Consider the following 21,490-nt stretch of genomic DNA (forward strand, 5'->3'; position numbering starts at 1 on the left):
TGTGCCAATTTCTGAATCAAAATGAGCCAATCAACTTTTTGCAAAATTTGTAATTGAGAAATATATTTTAAGTCAACAAGAATTTCCAAGGGCTCACAAGCTATATGACCATGTGGAGATGGAACCAAAATTGACATCTTGGCAGCCCCAATGGTAAATGAACTGAAGAGTTAGTGCAGTTTGGTGGAAAAGCTCAAGACTCTGGAGCTAGATTGCCTAGTTTTTAATTGAACCTCTACCACTTATAAGTGTAACCTTGAATAAGTTACATGACTTCTCCATGCCTGTTTTCTTGTCTTTGAAATGACGATCATAATAGTTCCTACCTCTTTGGATAGTAGTAAGGATTAATACGATGGACTTTGTGGTGGCTCAGACGGTAAAGCATCTGTCTACAATGTGAGAGACCTGAGTTCGATCCTTGGGTCGGGAAGTTCCCTAGAGAAGGAAATGGCAACCCACTCCAGTACTCTTGCCTAGAAAATCCCATGGACGGAGGAGCCTGGTGTCCATGGGGTCGCAAAAGAGTTGGACATGACTGAGCGATTAAATAGGAACTTAAAACTGCCTAGGAATTTTATAACTATTATAAAAATATTTCTCCTGTTATTTTGCTCTTGTTAACATTGTAGGCAGAGGAACAACAACCCACCAAGGAAACTTACTTGCAGAGAGAAAAAAATGAAAAGACAAACAAAGTAAGGGACTCATATGGTATGAAAGAAGTTTTTAAAGTCTTAATTCTACTGTGTGGACAGTGAGGCAATAGGATTTTATATAGAATGTTTCTCTATTAAATAACAATTTCTCCCTGTTTTCCCACTGTTCACAGAACACCCTCTGAGCCACATTGATTAGGCTTCTATTTCTTGAAATGAAGAATGCAAATTTACAAACCAATTTACAAAATATGAATCCTCTCATCCATCCTAAATGCATGTGCACAGCAAAGGAAGGACAATATATAGACTAAAGATTTTCAATCTAAGCAATGAAAAATTTAAATATTTTACTTTTCAGGTAGCAGTTTGAAACAACACTGAGCATAATACTTAGGTTAGTTAGGAGAGTAGGAAATTGACCCATTCATATACTGACTTCACCTCATATAATTCTACATGTGGGGAATCATTCTAGGGAGTCAGATACTCAGATGCCAAGCAACAATATTCACCAAAGCATCATTTAAAAAGTATAACAATAAACTGAATAAAAATACAACATAGAATTAGGAAAATGAATCATAATCTAGTTATTCAATTAGTATTTTGCAGCTTTTAAATATATTCTTATTTACAAGTAATATTTTTTCAAGGGAAAATCTGATCTTGCAAAACCTCATGGATAGATTATCTAACCTCATTAGATTTTCCTAAATATTTTTTTGTGAACACACACAGACATATTGGTGTGTATGTATAAACTCATGCATGCATATATGAATCTGTATATCCACATGTAAATATGTAGGCTTTTGAGTGTGTGCACAAGTGTATATTTACAATGAAAACAATTCTATAAGTGTGTATTCCAGAGGTAGGGAAATGGCAGCCTTTAGTCTAGATCAAGCCTACTCTCTGTTTTTGCAAATAAAACTGTTGGAACATATCCATGTCTATTTGTTTATTTATTATCTTTGGCTGTTTTATACTGCAGTGGCATAGTTAAATGGTTGAGATTAAGACTATATGACCTATAAAACCTAAAATATTTGCCATCTGACACTTGGTAGAAAATGTTTGCCAATTTCTGGTAAAAAAACAAAATGTTCAGACTTAATATGGTGATGTGGTTTCAGATGATTAACATATTTTCTTTTTATTTATGTGTAAGACAATTACATATGTGGATAAATTCCTCTGCTAATTATTTTTAAATGGAAACAATTAACTAGCTGAGTTCCATTCATTTAAAATGGGAAAGACTTTGCTGAAGTTTAATTTTTGCAAAGCTGAAAAAATTTATACTTGGTTTTGTGCATATACTAATGTACATTTGTCTTGGAACTGTATAACTTGTCATGTAATCCTCAGTAACAACAACAAAAACTTTATGATTCCAGATAAAGGTATTCAATGCAAGTAGTACTTGCAACTAATTCATGAGAATGTTGAATATTGAATAAGTAGAAGATGTGTTACTTCGGGTCTATTTATTAAAATATTTTTGCTCTCAAATTGCCTTATTTGGATTGTCCTAATGCTTATGTAGGCAGATGCCTCTAAAGTCAAGATGTGTTTGAGATTACTATGTATAGAAGCTCTCTTTTTGAAGAGATTAGGATCCTTTCCGGAAACCAAAAGATTTGAGATGGCAACTAGAAGAGTGTCATGTTATAGCACTGCTTGGCAAAAGAAAACAGAGACTAGCCAAAGGTAGCATCTGGTTGACTTGAGCTAGATTATGTTTGTTAGTTGCATTGATTGCTCTTGCTCCAAATCCTTTTTAAGTGGTCTTATATTCCTAAGGGAGGATCTCCAGCAGGGAGAAAATGAACTGATAACCTAATATTCCATGTGGTTATTATATTTCTTATTAGGGAATATGGTAGTCAGATTCTGACTACCTCATGTGAGTTTTAACAGAGTGAATCCATTTTTTTTCTCAGGGTACTGAGTTTCCAAAATTGAGCAGTGGAGGATTAGTTACTGTATTCAGAGTTAAGCACAATGCTAACTCTCTCCTGATTGTTAAGATGCACTCATGCAGAGTAGTGAAAACATGATGTGATTCCCGAGTGTAAAATTAAGGTCACCTTATCAGTTTGAAATTTGTTAATTCAGCATTTCATGGGTGAAAGTTTCCAGCACTCACCAGAAACCACTAGCATGCCAACTTGCTTTTACCATAGTCAGTGATTTTAATTCATATAAGTAAAGTTTTAGCTACAGAGGGGATGGGAAGAATAGAAAAATGCAATCTGCACAAAAAAAAAAAATTAGTAGTTTTTACCCAGAATTGTATTGAAAGAGAAATGCAGATATCATGGAAATGAACATTCCTGTCATTCCAGGCCTGTGCTGGAAAACATTTCATTTCTGAGTAACTTGTTGTGGAACAATGTCTGACAGCATAATGGGAATGATTATCAGGATGCTTCCAGGGTCACTGAGAAAGCATTCCCTGATTGATTAATGATATTGCCAGAGTTTGTGGGGGGAAGGTGGCACACGAATAATGAAATTGTCAAACTTCCATGGGTGTAAAATTTGCAGTGGGTCAAAGAATTTCTATGTTTCAGGGTATATGCATCTCTTATTCCTTGCAACTTTTTTGTTTTCTTAACTCCACAAATGACAGTGTGATGACTAATTTTGGCTTCTCAGAAAGCAAATTACTTGAAGAAATTATATTCCAGAAAAGGAATATGAGGATTCTGTTCTCCAGAATAATCATCCACATACCCCATTACTTATAATTAAGGAATGAATGCAATCAAGGTGTTCTCTTCACTGCTCGGCTCAGAGAGCAATCTCTGGTTATTCTGTAGAGTCCCAACTTGGCTAGGTGGTGAAACATTTTCTTTTTTTTTTAATTACACCATTCAACCCCTGAAGAAGCTTTTTGTTGGTATGGGTATGTTTCTTCCTTGGTGCTGAAGAGGATGCTAGGGGCCACAAGACCCTCATTCCCTCATCTTAACCCAGGGTCAAGTTTTCCTTACCTCTTCCTATTCTGTCTGTATAGTCTCTTTCCTTTCTTTCTTCTCTTCCCTGGTCTTAATTTCATTCAGTTTCTGATTAACAGAGAACTTTTGTGATCCTCTATCTGAGAATTTGTACACTCTGACCAGTGGCTTCTTTTCTTAGGTCATACAGTCTTTGTTGGCACTTATAGGTGAATTCAGTCTATTAGTGTAGGCTGGAGTGGAAAAGGCTACTGAGGTGCAAGGGAGAATTTGATAACTCCAGAGGGGCCAGTGGTATTACATATTAAACACAGTTAGCAATAAAACCCCACTAAAATAGCAGTTCCCAAACTGTACACTGAACTACCCCAGGTCCCTAAAAAATTCCCAGGTCAATACATAGTATTTTAAAGTTCTATTGAAATACAACAATACTTGCTATATGTCAAATGGTACAGGAACTATAGTATTGAAGTATTTATTAATTTCAATATTAGATTGTGCTACATTTTTTTCACTGGTATCCAGACTTTGTGAAACTGTTTGCTTGTTTTTTGTGGTTTCAACAACAAAAAGCAAGTCGTATGTGAAAATCAATATGGAATGGAAAATGAAAGTGCTAGTGTCCAATCTGATTCTAAGATTTGAAAAGTGCAATGCCTGGTAGGTACACTTTTCCTGTCAATAGTAACTATGGTTGTAACTATGATTATAGACAACTCCGGTGGCTCAGAGGATAAAACATCTGCCTGCAATGTGAGAGACCTGGGTTCGATCCCTGGGTCAGGAAGATCCTCTGGAGAAGGAAATGGGAACCCAGTCCAGTACTCTTGCCAGAAAAATCCCATGGACGGAGGAGCCTGGTAGGCTACAGTCCATGGGGTTGCAAAGAGTCTGACATGACTGAGCGATGTCACTTCATTCTATAAGAATGAAATAAAAATATTAGATTTTTTAAATTTATGCAAAGAGCTGGCTAATTGGAAAAGAGTTTGATTCTGGGGAAGATGGAAGGCAAAAGGAGAAGGGGGCAGCCGAGATAGCATCACTGATTCAATGGATATGACTTTGAGCAAACTCTGGGAGATAGTGAAGGACAGAGAAGCTCGATGTGCTGCAGTTCATGGGTCACAGTAGGACATGATTTAGCAACTGAACAGCAACAACAACAAACTTAACGTGTATTGGTTTCTCTTTCAATTTGTGTATAATATTTTTCAAACATCTGTTATTAAGACGTAAATACTTATTAAGTTGCTTGGACCTCACTTAATACATACAACTGTTAAGTGTATTTTTGTACCAGAGTTTCCAAGAAGCAATTGCTGAAGGCACCATGAAACAAGAAAGTTTGGGGATATCTGCATCACCTTATCAACCTGATTTACACTATATATTTTTTAAAATGTATCTTTAGTCTCATTCCCAGAGTCCTAACAGGAAAGCTCTGTGCAAGGGCAAGGCACTCGGTCATGGTAAGTTTGGTAGTGTCAGTCAGGGTCCATGCTGTCCAGGTACCCCTGGTGACACTGCATCTGGTAGCAGATCCTATTTCAGAAGAAACTTGCAGTGACTTACAGAACCCAGCACAGCATACAATCAGTAAATATTTTAGGTAAGTATTTATTTGTTAAATATTTTTTAATTAAATGTAAAGTATCTAAGGTGGCTCAGATGGTAAACAATCTGCCTGAGACCCAATATGCAGGAGACCTAGGTTTGATCTCTGGGTCAGGAAGATTCCCTGGAGGAGGGCATGGAAGCCCACTCCAGGATTCTTACCTGGAGAATTCCATGGACAGAGGAGCCCGGTGGGCTACAGTCTATGACGTTGCAAAGAGTTGGACACTACTGAGAGACTTTCACTTTTTTTGTCTTCAAAATGTCTAATAGAAGATCTAGAATGTGTATGGTCAATACATGTTTCTTTACAGTAATGAGTCTTTTATCTTTCGTGTGTGTGTGTGTGTGTGTTTCCCCCCTGTTGCTCCACTGACTTGAAAGAGAAAAGTAACATTATTCCCTCTCCTTCACTGTCCTTCTATTTATTTTGTTCCCTTGGGATCAGGATGTGCTCATATCTGGGATGAAGGACAGTTTAGATGCTGGAATAGTTTTGTTTACTAAGAGTAATGCAGAACTGGATAGGATTTTAGAGACTTTTTAGGTTTTTCCCTTTAGTCTTTTAGGAGAGACCTCAGAAAATTGAGTGGTTGCTCATGGCCACATGGCTTCCTACTTTCAGAACTAGGACATGTAAATGGTTCTGATTTCCAATCTGATACTCATTTAATTATACCGCCTTTGGTTTCTCAGTGAAATTTAAGCTCATTTCAACCTTTAAAAAATTCTTGAGGTTGATCAGTCATAATTTCTTTCCTTCAATTTGAAGCAGCTTATTGCTTCATATTTGAGAGGATGCCATTATTTCATCCTGAAGATGGTTCTTTGTAACAGCAGGCAAACTAACTTTTCTCTTTGAGTTTAGGAAGTGCTTGGGAAAGAGGGGTGCTATGCACTATAAATATAAATGGTTATATTCTACTGAAACAAGCTATAGCATATCACATCTGATATTTTCCATGACTTTGCATATAGATAGTATGAATTAGGAAATGCACTTTTTTTGAACTCTACAGCTGTTCATAAAATTGTCACAGAAATTTGCATTTAAAATATACATATAGGGAATTTTCACACATTTATGGAGCTCGCTGGAATGCTTAAGAAGTAGAATTTAATATCTACTGGCAAATACTTCTCAGTTATATGCTAGGAAAAGAATGAATAACTGATGCATGTGAGCTTTGCTTAATTTGGGCCTCATGGGCTTTAATAATGGAGTGGACAGGGCCTTGAATTTGATGGGTTATATTTCTATTTAAAAATAGTATATAATTTTACTTTTTATGATAATATATTAATAACAGAGCTAATAAAGTACATTAAATCAAAGCTATTTTATGGCACCAAACAAAAAAATTATAATAATCAAAATTTATACAAGTGGTCAGGAGATTTTAAAATAGAATCATTTAAGTAAAAGCTTGACATTCAAATTAGTTTTTCTAGGCAGTGAACTTTTACACAAGTAACTTATTGAAGTAATTGCATTATTTCAAACTGAGTTTAATTCCAATTTGTTAATTTTTGCTAAAAAATAATCTTTTTGCCCTACTAAAGTAGTGCATATTCGTTTTGGGGAATTTAGGAAGTATAAAAGAACTCCTAAAAGGATAAATTATTGCTTTTGTAATTTCACCATCTGGAGATAATTTCCATTAACATTTTGTGTATCTTTTTTGGATAAGGGTTTCAATGAGAACATAAACTTCTACCACTTAATTTTTAAAAATTATATTGTATTTTACTGAGTCCATAAACCATGGTTAAATGCTTTTCTCTTTTTTGTCCATGTTTCCCTTTTTTTTTCCTTTTGCTAGTGTACTTTGATAAACAATTTTATATTTGTCCATTTACACACCTTTCATGTTATTTTCTTAGGACAAATTCCCAGAAGTGGGATTTTCTAGATTAAAATGCTTGTGCATTACTAAGTCTTTGGATAAACATTTCTGTATCAACCTCTAAAAAAGTTGTATCAAATGTACCAGTGACGTACATGACTCTAATAGTCAGAATAACTATTTACATCTCTGCTGACATGATAGGGAAAAACAACGGGAATCATAATGTTTATTTTGCATTTTAAATTACTTATGAGGCTATCAACTAAAAAAAAAAAGGGCACAACCTAAAAGCTGAGTATTATGCTTTATTCTGAGATATTTCTGAGAACTCAAGCCTGGGAGGCCGCCTCTCAGCTCTGAGGCACTGATCCAAAGAAATAAGTGAAGAACCATGATATATGGGAGTTTTGCAACAAAAAGCAGATAGTTGAAACATTAAAAGATTACTGTTAATTAAAGAAGACTGGACATCTCAAGTTAATCTAGTGCTTTTCCACTTATGGGAAGATGCCAGAGTCTGGGCTCAACCTTAATTAACTATCTAGGGCCAGTACACCCCTTTTCTCCATCCTAAATCTCCTCAGGGTACACAGTCAGGGTCTGCTGCATTGGCTGCAGGCGTGATGTCCTCAACATCATTTGTTTACTGATATGGCAAGCAACATTCTTAGTCCACAAGGCTTCACAATTTTTATTCCTATTTAAACATTGTAAAACTTCAAAATGCATAGAAATTGTGATGACAATATTCATGAAATGAGAATGCACAAATGTTAATAATTTATTTTGCTTAGAGTATGCAGTTATAGCTGAGTGTGTGTATATGAAATAAAATCTTATGTGCAATGTTGAATTCCCACTTGTTCTCCTCCTAAATCCAATTTCCCTACTGTCATCTCCAGAAGCAACTATATGTTGTAAATTTGCTGTGTATCACTCTAGTTCATGATTTCAGTTCCAGGTGTTTTTTTGTTTGTTTGTTTGTACATTAGATTTTAAATAATGACTATGTAGTTAGACCTAGATCTGTTTCACTAGGTTTTATTTTTTGTTTTGTTTTTGGTATAATGCTTCTTGTATTCATTATCTTTATTTAACATTGGAGTTCATCTTTAGGAAACTTGTTCAGAGAGGAAGAGCTAAGTTAGAAAATGGAGTTTCAGTGCAAGGCTGAAGGAAAAGGATGACTGAAAGAGTTAAGGGTTGTTTTCACTTTGTTTTACCTGGAAGCAGCAAACAGGCAGTGGAATGAACAGATGTGGTAAGAATCTAAGCCTAGAGATGCAGCACCCCATTTTCTTCTTTATGCCTCATGCAGACCTTTCCCAATTCAGTGCTCCTGACAGCCCTTGTGGAGTGAAATGTACTCCATACAGAAAAAGCATAGATTTGTGGATTCCTTGCTTTTTTTAATCTTGAAAATCATCAGCATCCAAAATAACTTTACTACTAGTCTGGGGCACCCAATAGCCATCCTCTATATTCCTCACCAAGAGAATTCCACTTTTATTTGGTCTGGCAATGTCTCAGTGTCCTTTGATGTTATGATAGACACAGCAGGAAGAAAAAATACAGAAGCAACTTGGAGGGCTCTGGGAACACTGTACAGTTTGATTCAACTTTTGTGTGTACATTTTGTGTCCTAGGCTTTTGTCAGGCCCCTTGAGAACATATTTGTGTCAGAGGGTAAAGCGTCTGCCTGCAATGCGGAAGACCTGGGTTCGATCCCTGGGTTGGGAAGATCCCATGGAGAAGGAAATGGCAACCGACTCCAGTATTCTTGCCTAGAGAATCCCATGGATGGAAGAGCCTGGTGGGCTACAGTCCACGGGGTCGCAAAGAGTCGGACACAACTAAGCGACTTCACTCACTTTGAGAACATATAGGAAGATTGGAGTCATAACCCAAGGATAGCATGTTGAGAAGCTAGAAGTATTTCCAGATTTCTTTTCTATAAAAGAAGATGTTTTGGGAGGGGGTGGTAACAGGGAAGGAGAGGAGAGAAGAGAAGGAGAGAGGAAGGAGAAAGAAAAGGAAGGAAGACAGAGCATAGATATCTCTCTATACACAGAGAGAGACTAATTTGTTGAACAAACTATTTTTGAGAGATTTGTTACCCAGAGCTTCCTGTGGACAGTTTCAGTTCTGATCCAGCACAGAATGTCTTGTAGTGCAATGTTCGAGACGCTATAGATCCAAACATATTTGTTTAGTATCATTATTCGAACAAATGCTTAAATATGTAAAGAATAATTCTAGGTTCAAAATCAATTTTATGCATAATATTAAAGATACTGATCCATTCAATATTCTCTTGCAGTTAGTATTAAAGTGTCAAGTCTGATTCTAATCTTAATTTGTAGGCTATGAAAGCTTTTTATATTTTTTCATCATCTTATTAATTTGAAATTTTTCCTTAGTGGTTGTATGTATATTTAAATTAAATTCTTTATTTTATTTAACTTATTTTTTAAATGAAACTAAGTGGTGGTTTCCATGGTAGAAAATATGATGTATTTGTTTAGTCTAAGGAATTTTATTTCATAGTGTCTTTCTCTATTTCCTTGCCTGTCATTCTCTATTTCCTCTCTTGGAACTTCTGAAACTTCCTTCAATATCCCTTAACTTTTATTTTCCATGCTTTTTTCCTCTTTCACAGCATTTTAGGAGAGTTCTTTGGCCCTATCTTTCAGTTCACTAATTTGTTATCAAATGTACACATTCAACTGTTTAGTCCAATGCTTGAATTTATTTCATTAATATTTCAATAATCATATATTTTAATTGCCAGGATTTGTAATTTGTATTTTATAAAGCAATCTCTTCTGTGTTGCTCTGTCTTTTCTTGTACTTTTGAGTATTTTTAAAACTTATTTTTGAGTCTCCTTTTGTCTCCTCTCTTTTCTCATCTGCTGTGTTGATTTTCAGTCTAGATGCCATTCTTTCTGGCTGACTTGTCGAATATATTTGCTATTTCTTGATGGCGTGCTCATCTTATATTTAGTATCCCCAATTATCCTACCTTGTTTTCTGTTACCTGTTTACACTGCTCTGTCTCCAGGAAGTAGGGAAAGGATGTGACTGGGGACTTTTGAGTTATGTTGCTTTTCTATCACTGTGCAACAGATTACCACAAAGGAAGTGGCCTAAAACAATACCCATTTATTACCTAATAGTCTGAAGGCCTGATGTTTAGGTGGGCTTGTCTGTATTTTCTGCTCAGGGTCTCACAAGGCTGAGATAAAAATCACCTGAACTGGATCTTTATCTGCTGGCTCAGGGGTCACTCAGGTTGTTACAGGGTCAGTTTCTTTGGGATATGTGTCTAAGGCTTATTTGAGGATCTGGGTCAAGGCTTCTGTTTCCTTGTGTGTGTGCTTAGTTGCTTCAGTCGCATCTGACTCTTTGTGACTCTATGGACTGTAGCCTGCCAGGCTCCTCTGTGCATGGGATTCTCCAGGCAAAAATAATGGAATGGGTTGCCATTCCCTTCTCTGGGGGTTCTTGCTGACCCAGGGATCAAACCCAAATCTGCATTGGCAGGCAGATTCTTTACCACTAGTGCCAATTGTCAACTCACAGCATAGAGGCTGCTCACATTCCTTTTCCTTCTTCATCTTCAAATCAAGAAAATTGTGTGAAGTCTTCCTCACTCTAAGAATCTCTCCAGCCTGCCTCCATCTAGGGAATCAGCTTTGTTTTTTAAGGGTTTTTGTGACTACATGGGATCCACCTCTAGATAATCTGGAATAATCTCCCTAACTGTAAGTCCCCTTCATTCCAACCTTCAAGTTGCAAACTTTCAAAGCTGCAAATATGCCCCTGTATGCCAATTGTTGTACTGTGCTACTGCATCTTTCAAGGTACTGTACTATAAGGTTAAAATGTTTTCTTTATTATTTGTGTATTTATTTTTTATGTATTATTTGTGTGGAAAGTATTATAAGCCTATTACAGTACAGTACTATGGCCACCTCATGCAAAGAGTTGACTCATTGGAAAAGACTCTGATGCTGGGAGGGATTGGGGGCAGGAGGAGAAGGGGACAACAGAGGATGAGATGGCTGGATGGCATCACTGACTCGATGGATGTGAGTCTGGGTGAACTCCGGGAGTTGGTGATGGACAGGGAGGCCTGGCGTGCTGCAGTTCTTGGGGTCACAAAGAGTCGGACACAACTGAGCGACTGATCTGATCTGATCTGATGTAGTCAATTGTGTTATTTCCATATCTAGGCTAATTTTGTGGAATTTATGAACAAATTAGACTTATGAACATGCTCTCAAAATGGAACCCATTTATATGTAGAAAACTTACTGTATTTTAAATTCAACTTTGCTATGACATATATTAACAGTCACAGGAGTGATATTTCATTGTACTCAGTTTCTGTTGATAAGGAAATGGAATACCAGAGGGTTGGAATTTTAGCATTTCTAGCAACAAAAACAGAGTTCTATCACTTCATCCCAAGCACCCATATTCATTGTTTATTATTCCCTGAGGCAGAAACCTCTGCTTCTTGCAACATGGTGGAGGATGGGAGATGAATCTTCATCCAGTTGTATTCATATGATGATCAGACTTGAAGTTGGATTTTAGCTTGCTCTAAGGCTCACTTCAGAGAAATCTCCCACTGTTTTTAGTTGCAATTTCCATGCAAGTTTTGAACTTTAATTTTTCCTCTTTCAACTTATTTCCATATACCTTCAATCTTTAAGGGATTCATCTTAATTTTTGACCCACCGAAAACATTCTCATCCTTACAGTTCATCTGCAATATCTCTCTTCAAATCTTCTGCATGTGAGTTCCTTTATATGATTCATTTATTTAACTTTTCAAAGCATTCTATGGAGTTGACTCTTTCCTCCTTAGAATATCCTTTCTTATCAATTTCCTTTCATGTTCCTGGTTGTCTTTCTTATTCTCCCTTGCAAAACCAACATTTTTTTATTGCTGTTCAGTCACTTAGTTGTGTCCTACTATTTGTGACCCCATGGACTGTAGCATGCCAGGCCTCCCTGTCCATCACCAACTCCTGGAGTTTATCCATATTCATATCCATTGAGTCGGTGATACCATCCAACCAACTCATCCTCTGTCATCCCCTTCTTCTCCTGCCTTCAATCTTTCCCAGCATCAGGGTCTTTTCAAATAAGTCAGCTCCTCACATCAGGTGGCCAAAGTATTGGAGTTTCAACTTCAATACCAGACCTTTCAATGAACACTCAGGACTGATCATCTTTAAGACTGACTAGTTGGATCTGCTTGCAGTCCAAGGGATTCGTAAGAGTCTTCTCCAACACTACAGTTCAAAAGCATCAATTCTTTGGTGCCCAGGTTTCTTTATAGTCCAACTCTTACATCCATATATGACTACTGGAAAAACCACAGCCTTGACTAGATGGACCTTTGTTGGCAAAGTAATGTTCTGCTTTTTAATATACTGTCTAGGTTGGTCATAACTTTCCTTCCAAGGAGTAAGCATCTTTTATTTCATAGCTGAAATCACCATCTGCAGTGATTTTGGAGCCCCCCCCCCCCCACAATAAAGTCTGCCACTGTTTCCCCATCTATTTCCCATGAAGTGATGAGACTGGATGCCATGACATTAGTTTTCTGGATATTGAGCTTTAAGCCAACTTTTTCACTCTCCTCTTTCACTTTCATCAAGAGGCTCTTTAGTTCTTCACTTTCTGCCATAAGGGTGGTATCATCTACATATCTGAGGTTATTGATATTTCTCCTGGCAATCTTGATTCCAGCTTGTGCTTCATCTAGCCCAGCATTTCTCATGATGTACTCTGCATATAATTTAAATAAGCAAGGTGACAATATACAGCCTTGATGCATTCCTTTCCCTATTTGGAACCAGTCTGTTCCATGTCCAGTTCTAACTGTTTCTTCCTGACCTGCATATAGGTTTCTCAAGAGGCAGGTCAGGTGGTCTGGTATTCCCATCTCTTTCAGAATTTTCCACAGTTTCTTGTGATCCACACAGTCAAAGGCTTTGGCATAGTCAATAAAGCAGAAATAGATGTTTTTTGGGAACTCTCTTGCTTTTTCAATGATCCAGCAGATGTTGGCAATTTGATCTCTGGTTCCTCTGCCTTTTCTAAAACCAGCTTGAACATATGGAATTTCACAGTTCATGTATTGTTGAAGTCTTGCTTGGAGAATTTTGAGCATTACTTCACTAGCGTGTGAGATGAGTGCAATTGTTGTGGTAGTTTGAGTGTTCTTTAGCATTGCGTTTTTTTTTGGGATCTGAATGAAAACTAACCTTTTCCAGTCCTGTGGCCACTGCCAAGTTTTCCAGATTTGCTGGCATATTAAGTGCAGCACTTTCACATTATCATCTTTCAGGATTTGAAATAGCTCAACTGGAATTCCATCACCTCCACTACCTTTGTTCGCACTGATGCTTTCTAAGGCCCACTTGACTTCACATTCCAGGATGTCTAGCTCTATGTGAGTGATCACACCATCATGATTATCTGGATAGTGAAGATCTTTTTTGTACAGTTCTTTGTGTATTCTTGCTACTTCTCCTTAATATCTTCTGCTTCTGTTAGGTCCATACCATTTCAATACTTTATTGAGCCCATCTTTGCATGGAATGTTCCCTTAGGGTCTCTAATTTTCTTGAAGAAATCTCTAATTTTTCCCATTTTGTTTGTTTTTCTCTATTTCTTTGCATCAATCACTGAGGAAGGCTTTCTTATCTCTCCTTGTTATTCTTTGGAACTCTGCATTCAGATGCTTATATAGTTCCTTTTCTCCTTTGCTTTTCACTTCTCTTCTTTTCACAGCTGTTTGTAAGGCTTCCTCAGACAGCCATTTTGCTTTTTTTCATTTGTTTTTCTTGGGGATGGTCTTGATCACTGCCTCCTGTATAATGTCATGAACCTCTGTCCATACTTCATCAGGCACTCTATCAGATCTAGTCCCTTAAATCTATTTCTCACTTCCACCATATATAGTAAAGGATTTGATTTAGGTCATACCTGAATGTTTTAGTGGTTTTCCCTACTTTCTTCAATTTAAGTCTGAATTTGGCAATAAGAAGTTTATGATCTGAGCCACAGTTAGCTCCTGGACTTTTTTTTTTCTGACTCTATAGAGATAATTCTCTATCTTTCACTGCAAAGTATATAATAAATCTGATTTTGGTGTTGACCATCTGGTGATGTCCATGTGTAGAGTCTTCTCTTGTGTAGTTGGAAGAGGGTGTTTGCTGTGACCAGTGTGTTCTCTTGGCAAAACTCTATTACCCTTTGCCCTGCTTCATTCTGTACTCTAAGGTCAAATTTTTCTATTACTCCAGGTGTTTCCTGACTTCCTACTTTTGCACTCCAGTCCCCTATATTGAAAAGGACATCTATTTTGGGTGTTAGTTCTAGAAGGTCTTGTAGGTTTTCATAGAACTGTTCAACTTCAGCTTCTTCAGCACTCCTAGTCAGGGAATAGACCTGGAATACCATTGTGATATTTAATGGTTTTCTTGGAAATGAACAGAGATCATTCTGTTGCTTTTGAGATTGCATCCAAGTACTGCATTTTGGACTCTTTTGTTGACTGGATAGCTACTCCATTTCTTCTAAGGGATTCTTGCCCACAGTAGTAGGTATAATGATCATCTGAGTTAAATTCACCCATTCCAGTCCATTTCAGTTCACTGATTCCTAAAATGTCGACATTCATTCTTATCATCTCCTGTTTGATGACTTCCAATTTGCCTTGATTCATGGACCTAACTTTTAAGGTTCCTATGCAATATTGCTCTTACACCATCAGACCTTGCCTCTATCACCAGTCACACCCACAACTGTTTTTTTTTGTTTTTTTTTTTTTTGCTTTGGCTCCATCTCTTCATTCTTTCTGGAGTTATTTCTCTACTAATCTCCAGTAGCATATTGGGAACCTACTGACCTGGGGACTTCATCTTTCTGTGTCCTATCTTTTTGCCTTTTCATACTGTTCATGGGGTTCTCAAGGCAAGAATACTGAAGTGGTTTGCCATTCCCTTCTCCAGTGGACCACATTTTGTCAGAACTCTCCACGATGACCCATCTGTCTTTTGGCCCTACACATCATGGCTCATGGTTTCACTGAGTTAGACAAGGCTGTGGTCCATGTGATTAGATTGGTTAGTTTTCTGTGATTGTGGTTTTCATTCTGTCTGCCCTCTGATGTAGAAGGATAAGATGCTTATGGAAGCTTCTTGATGGGGGGAGACTGGGTCTTGATGGATGGGGCCATGACCAGCAAATCTTTAATCCAATTTTCTATTGATGAGTGGAGCTATGTTCCCTCCCTGATATTTATCTGGGGCCAAACTATAGTGGAGGTAATGAAGATAATGGTGACCTCCTTCAAAATATCCCATTCATTTACTGCTATACTCAGTGCCCCCAACCCTGCAGCAGGCCACCACCAACCCACACCTCTACTGCAGACTCCTGGACACTCACAGGGAAGTTTGGGTCAGTCTCTTATGGGGGTCACTGCTCCTTTATCCTGGGTCCTGATGCATAACATCCTGTTTGTGCCCTCCAGAAGTCTATTTTCCAGTCCTGTGTAATTTCTGGCAGCTCTGTGGTGGGGTTAATTGCAACTTCCTCCAAGAGGACTTATGCCATACTCAAGTCTGCTGCACACAGAGCCCCTGTCCCTGTGGCAGTCCTCTGCTGACCTGTACCTCCACAGGAGATGCTCACACACAGTTCTGTCTCAGTTTCTGTGGGGTCCCTGTGTCCTGATGTGCACAAGGTTTGTTTGAGCCCTCTTAGCATCTCTGGTGGGAATGGCGTTTGATTCTAAACATAAATTCGCCCCTCCTACCATCTTGCTGGGGCTTCTCCTTTGTCCCTGGGCATGGGATATCTCTTCACAGCCACTCCAGAGCCTACCATCTTACTGGGGTTTCTCTGACCTTGGATATGGGGTATCTCCTCATGGCCACTCCAGGCTGCGCAGCCACTACTCACTGCTCCAGAGCCATGAAGGCTTCCCTGTCAATCACCAACTCCTGGAGTTTGCTCAAGCTCATGTCCATTGAGTCCGTGATGCCATCCAACCATCTCATCCTCTGTCATCCCCTTTTCCTCCTGCCTTCAATCTTTCCCAGCATCAGGGTCTTTTTAAATGAGTCAGTTCTTCACATCAGGTGGCCAAAATATTGGAGTTTCAGCTTCAGCATTAGTCCTTCAAATGAATATTCAGGACGATTTTCTTTAGAATGGACTGGTTGGATCTCCTTGCAGTCCAAGGTACCCTCAATGATCTCCAATACTACAGTTCAAAAGCATCAATTCTTTGGGTGCTCAGCTTTCTTTATAGTCCAACTCTCACATCCATACATGACTACTGGAAAAACCATAGTTTTGATTATATAGACCTTTGTCAGCAAAGTCATGTTTGTCTCTGTTTTTTGATAGTGATTACCCTCTGCTGTCTACACTTCCCTGGTGACTCAGATGGTAAAGTGTCTGCCTACAATGCGAGAGACCTGGGTTCGATCCCTGGGTTGGGAAGATCCCCTGGAGAAGGAAATGGCAATCCACTCCAGTACTCTTGCCTGGAAAATCCCATGGACAGAGGAGCCTGGTAGGCTACAGTCCACGGGGTTGCAAAGAGTCAGACACGACTGAACGACTTCACTTTTCCACTGTCTAGGTTTGTCATAGCTTTTCTTCCAAGGAGCAAACATCTTTTAATTTCATAAACTGCAGTCACTGTCTGCAGTTTTTGGAGCCCAAGAAAATAAAGTCTGTCACTGTTTCCAATTTTTCCCCATCTAGTTGCAGTCTCCAACTTTAGTTAAATTCTAAATGTTGGAGCATCTCAGTCTCTATTCTGGATTGCATCCTTATATTATTTTCATTCTCTCCTTAGTAATTATTTTCCATGAATTTAAATACCAAATAAATCCTAATGGTTTACATTTTTATCTCTATTCCCTATTCTCTATTCTCTATGGATTTGTGTTTGAAATCCATATTTCAGTTTTCTATTTGTTGGGCAACAAAATTGATATGTTTGAAAGTGAATTTTCCAATTCCAATATATTTCTTTCCCAGGAATTCCCATCTCATCAGTGGCATTGCAAACTACCTCATTGCTCAAAAGGAAGATGCAATACATTGTTCCCCCTCACTTGGTAAATCTAAAATATCACTAGGTCCTGTTAATGTCATATCAAATTATAAACTGTACCTGTTCACATCTCTTCCCTAGACTATTGAAAGAAGCCTCATCTTATAACCCTACTCCCACCTTGCTCCACATTTGTCCATTCCTCATGTAGTTTCCAACCTGATACTCAATATATATATAGTGTATAAATTCAACTGTCTTCTCAATCTTCTAATGATTTCCTATTGCACTAGGGTTAGTGAAGTGAAGTGAATGAAAGGCTCTCAGTCGTGTCCAACTCTTTGAGACCCTTTGGATTCCATGGAATTCTCCAGGCCAGAATACTGGAGTGGGTAGCCTTTCCCTTCTCCAGGGAGGGATCTTCCCAACCAAGGGATAGAACCCATGTATCCCACATTGCAAGTGGATTCTTTACCAGCTGAGGCACCAAGGAAGCCCAAGAATACTGGAGTGGGTAGCCTATCCTTTCTCCAAGGGATCTTCCTGACCCAGGAATTGAACCAGGGTCTCCTGCATTGGGGGCGGATTCTTTACCAACTGAGCTATCAAGGAAATACAAGCATTAGAATTAGAATTGTAACCTTTTGCAAGGTCTAATAAGGCATTCATGATCTGACTCTGGTTTAACTCTCCAAAATCACTTTTATGCCTTCTACTGCATTCTAGCCACATGGCCTTTTCTAGCCTTTGCTCATGCTTTTTCTATTTGTGGAAGAATTTTTCCTTGGCTCTTTACCTATGTGATTCATAATTGGCCTGCAAGTCTCACTTAAATTTTATGTCCCTAGAGAAGGCTTTGCCATCAGCCTGTCTCACGTTGTCTCATATCCTGTCCCTGCTTTTCCTATTAACCACACTTTTTAACTTTTTATTAATTGTTTAATCAGTAAATGTCTTGGCCTCAAGCTCTAAAACCCATGGGGCAGGAGCCATCATTATCTTGCTCATCACTGTATCTTTAATGCCTAACACAAGACCTATATAAAGTATATTGTTAGGAGATATTTGCAGAGTGACTAAGTAGATGATCTAATGACTGAGCAGTGGATGACAAAAGTACCTTTTAAAACAGTATTGTTGTCATTTTTCATTGACATTTTCATCAGTCTTTTTTCTTATTTATTTAAAAAATATTCAAGTCCATGTATCGGTTTATTTTGAACTGTTTCTTTTGTTAGTGTGTTGATGACCCTCACTTTCTTGAACTCAAATTTATCTGAAATTAATATTTCCACCTTTGCTCTGCCAATTCTTGTCTCTTACTCTTTTATTATGTTGAATAGATAGCACGTTGCTTATTTCCATATCTTCATCTGATTTTTAATTCTTGACAATAGGAAAGGAGTTTAGTCTATTTGCAATTTGTTGTCATTAATGCTATGCTTGTAGCCTTTTGTTTTCCATCTTAACCCTTTTTCCCTCTAATACTTTGGGAATTTGGGGCCCTAGTCAGTGCTGAAGAAAAACTTTGGATTTTTTCTTTATTTCTGAGTCCAATTTTGACATCCTGTCTATGATTGAGAAATAATAATAGTTTTTTGGTGTAGTTAGGGAAAAATTATTAAGCTTTCCATAAGAGAAAATGGTCATCGTAGAGCAACACATGAGAGCAATCTCTGTGTTAGTTGCTTAGTTGTGTCCAACTCTTTGACACCACTCCCATGTGTCCCCATGGACCACAACCGGCCAGGCTCCTCTATCCATGGAATTCTCCAAGCAAGAATACTGAAGTGGGTAGTCATTCCCTTCTCCATGGGATCTTTCTGACCCAGGGATCAATCCCAGGTGAGTTATTGGAGCTTTCCACAGGAGAAAAGGGTCAGTGCAGAGCAACACATGAGAGCAGAGGCCGCATCTTTTTTAGGTTCTTCATGTGTCTTCAATACCTAAGTCAGTCTCTGGTACGCAATGGTCCTCGCAAAATCACTGTGGACTGAATGAATAGATAGAGCCAGTCTACTTGTCTTTTTCTGTGCTAGGAAGTATGGCCTACAGCATCTTGGCCTTAAGCACTAGAGACCAATATCCTCCTTCTTGTCCCAGAGTATGGTCATCTTTTCCTGGTAAGTTCAACAAAGGAGACAAATGCATAGGAGAAAAGAAACAAATTAATATTATATTACTAAGTAGAATTTTTGTCCCAAACACTAATGCCTAGCTTTTATATATTGTGTGCTTAGTTGCTCAGTCATGTCTGACTCTGTGACCTCATGCACTGCAGCCTGCATGGCTCCTCTGTCCATGGGGATTCTCCAGGCAAGAGTACTGGAGTGGGTTGCCATGATTTCATGCAGTGGATCTTTCCAACTCAGGAATGCAACTAAACCCTGCCACCCCTTCCCCTCCCCGCCCCCTACCAGAAGCTCACTAAATCATATCTTGGGCTTTCTCACTTTGATGAGGGATGACGCTGAGTAAATGCACATCCATGGAAGTAAGATAAAATTCCAAAAGTTCTTGGTTTCTTTCATTATAATTTTATGTCACTCTGAGCTGGCCCCAGGTTTTAACAAGAATATCGATAACTTAATTAAAATTTTGTAATTATTTTTCTTAGTTTTTAAATTTCCATCTATCTCTATTTTTTCATTACCTTTTTTTACCTAGGCAATGCCTACTATATCTATCTGCAAGATAAGAAATGAGAGGAAAAAAAAGAGATGAGGGATCATATTATTCTTCAAGTTTCCACCTTCTTGGAGGTGTAGCTGAGTGCATTCTCTGCTAACATTAACTTGATGCTCCCCTGATCTGTCTACCTTAAATGACTGACTTACAGTCTCATGAAACAGACTGAGCCTGGTGGTGAGGATAATTCTGGAATCTGAAATAAAAGTCAACACAGCAGCAGTGACAACAGTAAGCTACCTATACCACTAGAGATCTTCTTTAAAAGTTTATTTTTTTTTAATTAATCATTAATTTCAGCTCATTAGATGAAACAGACTTGTAACATAGCCTGCATGAATGAAGAATAAGTCATCTAAAGCAAGGAATAAGGACAGTGGGCAAAGAGCACACGTTAAGGAAAAAAATCAAACCATTAGAAATGAATTTTAGCAAAAACTGCAGTACAGAACTCCTCCATTCCATTTCCTGGTTTTACTAAAAGTCAGCAAAGGCCTCCAGCTCTTTGTGTTTATATCAAATGTCAGATCAGAACATCTAATCCAAAGGGGAATACAAGAAAAGGCAGTGAAAGAAAAAGAAAGAGAAAAGAAACAAACAACAAAGAAAACCTTCATTTCTTCCCTTTTATAGAAGGAAGAAGAGTTTATTCCCAGGATTTCCTAGTGATGTCATAAAGTGTATGCATACCTCCTTAAAAAACATATTCAGCCTCTGTTTGAGGCTGAATCTATCTACCTATTTGAACCTAATCATCTATCTTCTTGAGTCTTCCATTTATATAGCTGTGAAAAAGTAGTATCTTTGTTTAAATCTGTTTAACAAATCCCTACACAGTTTACTTCAGAAATTAGATGATGTGGCTGAGAAGATAAAAAATGCTAATTAATATATATATTATAATATATATATATAACATTCTAATATATATTTGACTAAATATACAAAATATATTTAACATCTTGGTTTTCTGTTGCCATCTAAATTATCTACTGGTGACCTAGAAATAATAAGAAATGTGTGTAGGGATTTTAGAATGATTTATTTGAAGGGCAGGAAGGTCTAGACTAATCTATTGTACAAGCATGTTGACTGCTGCACTATGGAGAGAGCCAGACTCCAGACATGGAAAGGTGCCTTTCCGAGGTTGATGTGCAGATAACTCACCAAAAGAGATTTATAGAGAAAGTAATGAGCAGAGATCAATGCATTAGCAGTTAATTTATAAATCAGTCCCTATAGACTCTGAGAGCACAAGAGGCCCAGCTTCATTCATAAGATCGTAATGTTCATAGTTACTGGAAAGAGATTTCAAGCCATTCTTCATCCATTCATTTTTTGTTTGTCATGTAGAAGAAAAGATTTAGATGTTCAATCCAGATGAGAGGAAAAGCACTTCGGAAAAATTCAGTGACGTTCCGACAGTTTGATGACGTGTTTTCTGCCCCTGAAGCAGTAGGATTAATGCTGCCTGGCACTGACTGCAGGATTTAATCACTCCACAGCACAGAAGTGCCTTAGTGGTTTATCACCCACATTTTTGCTTTACAGGAAAAGGGCTTTTCTTCATTACAACTGTGCAGTTAGTAGTCTGTAGACACATTC

The sequence above is a fragment of the Bubalus kerabau genome, chromosome 11 (genome assembly GCF_029407905.1).
Source record: "Bubalus kerabau isolate K-KA32 ecotype Philippines breed swamp buffalo chromosome 11, PCC_UOA_SB_1v2, whole genome shotgun sequence".
NCBI lineage: Eukaryota > Metazoa > Chordata > Mammalia > Artiodactyla > Bovidae > Bubalus > Bubalus kerabau.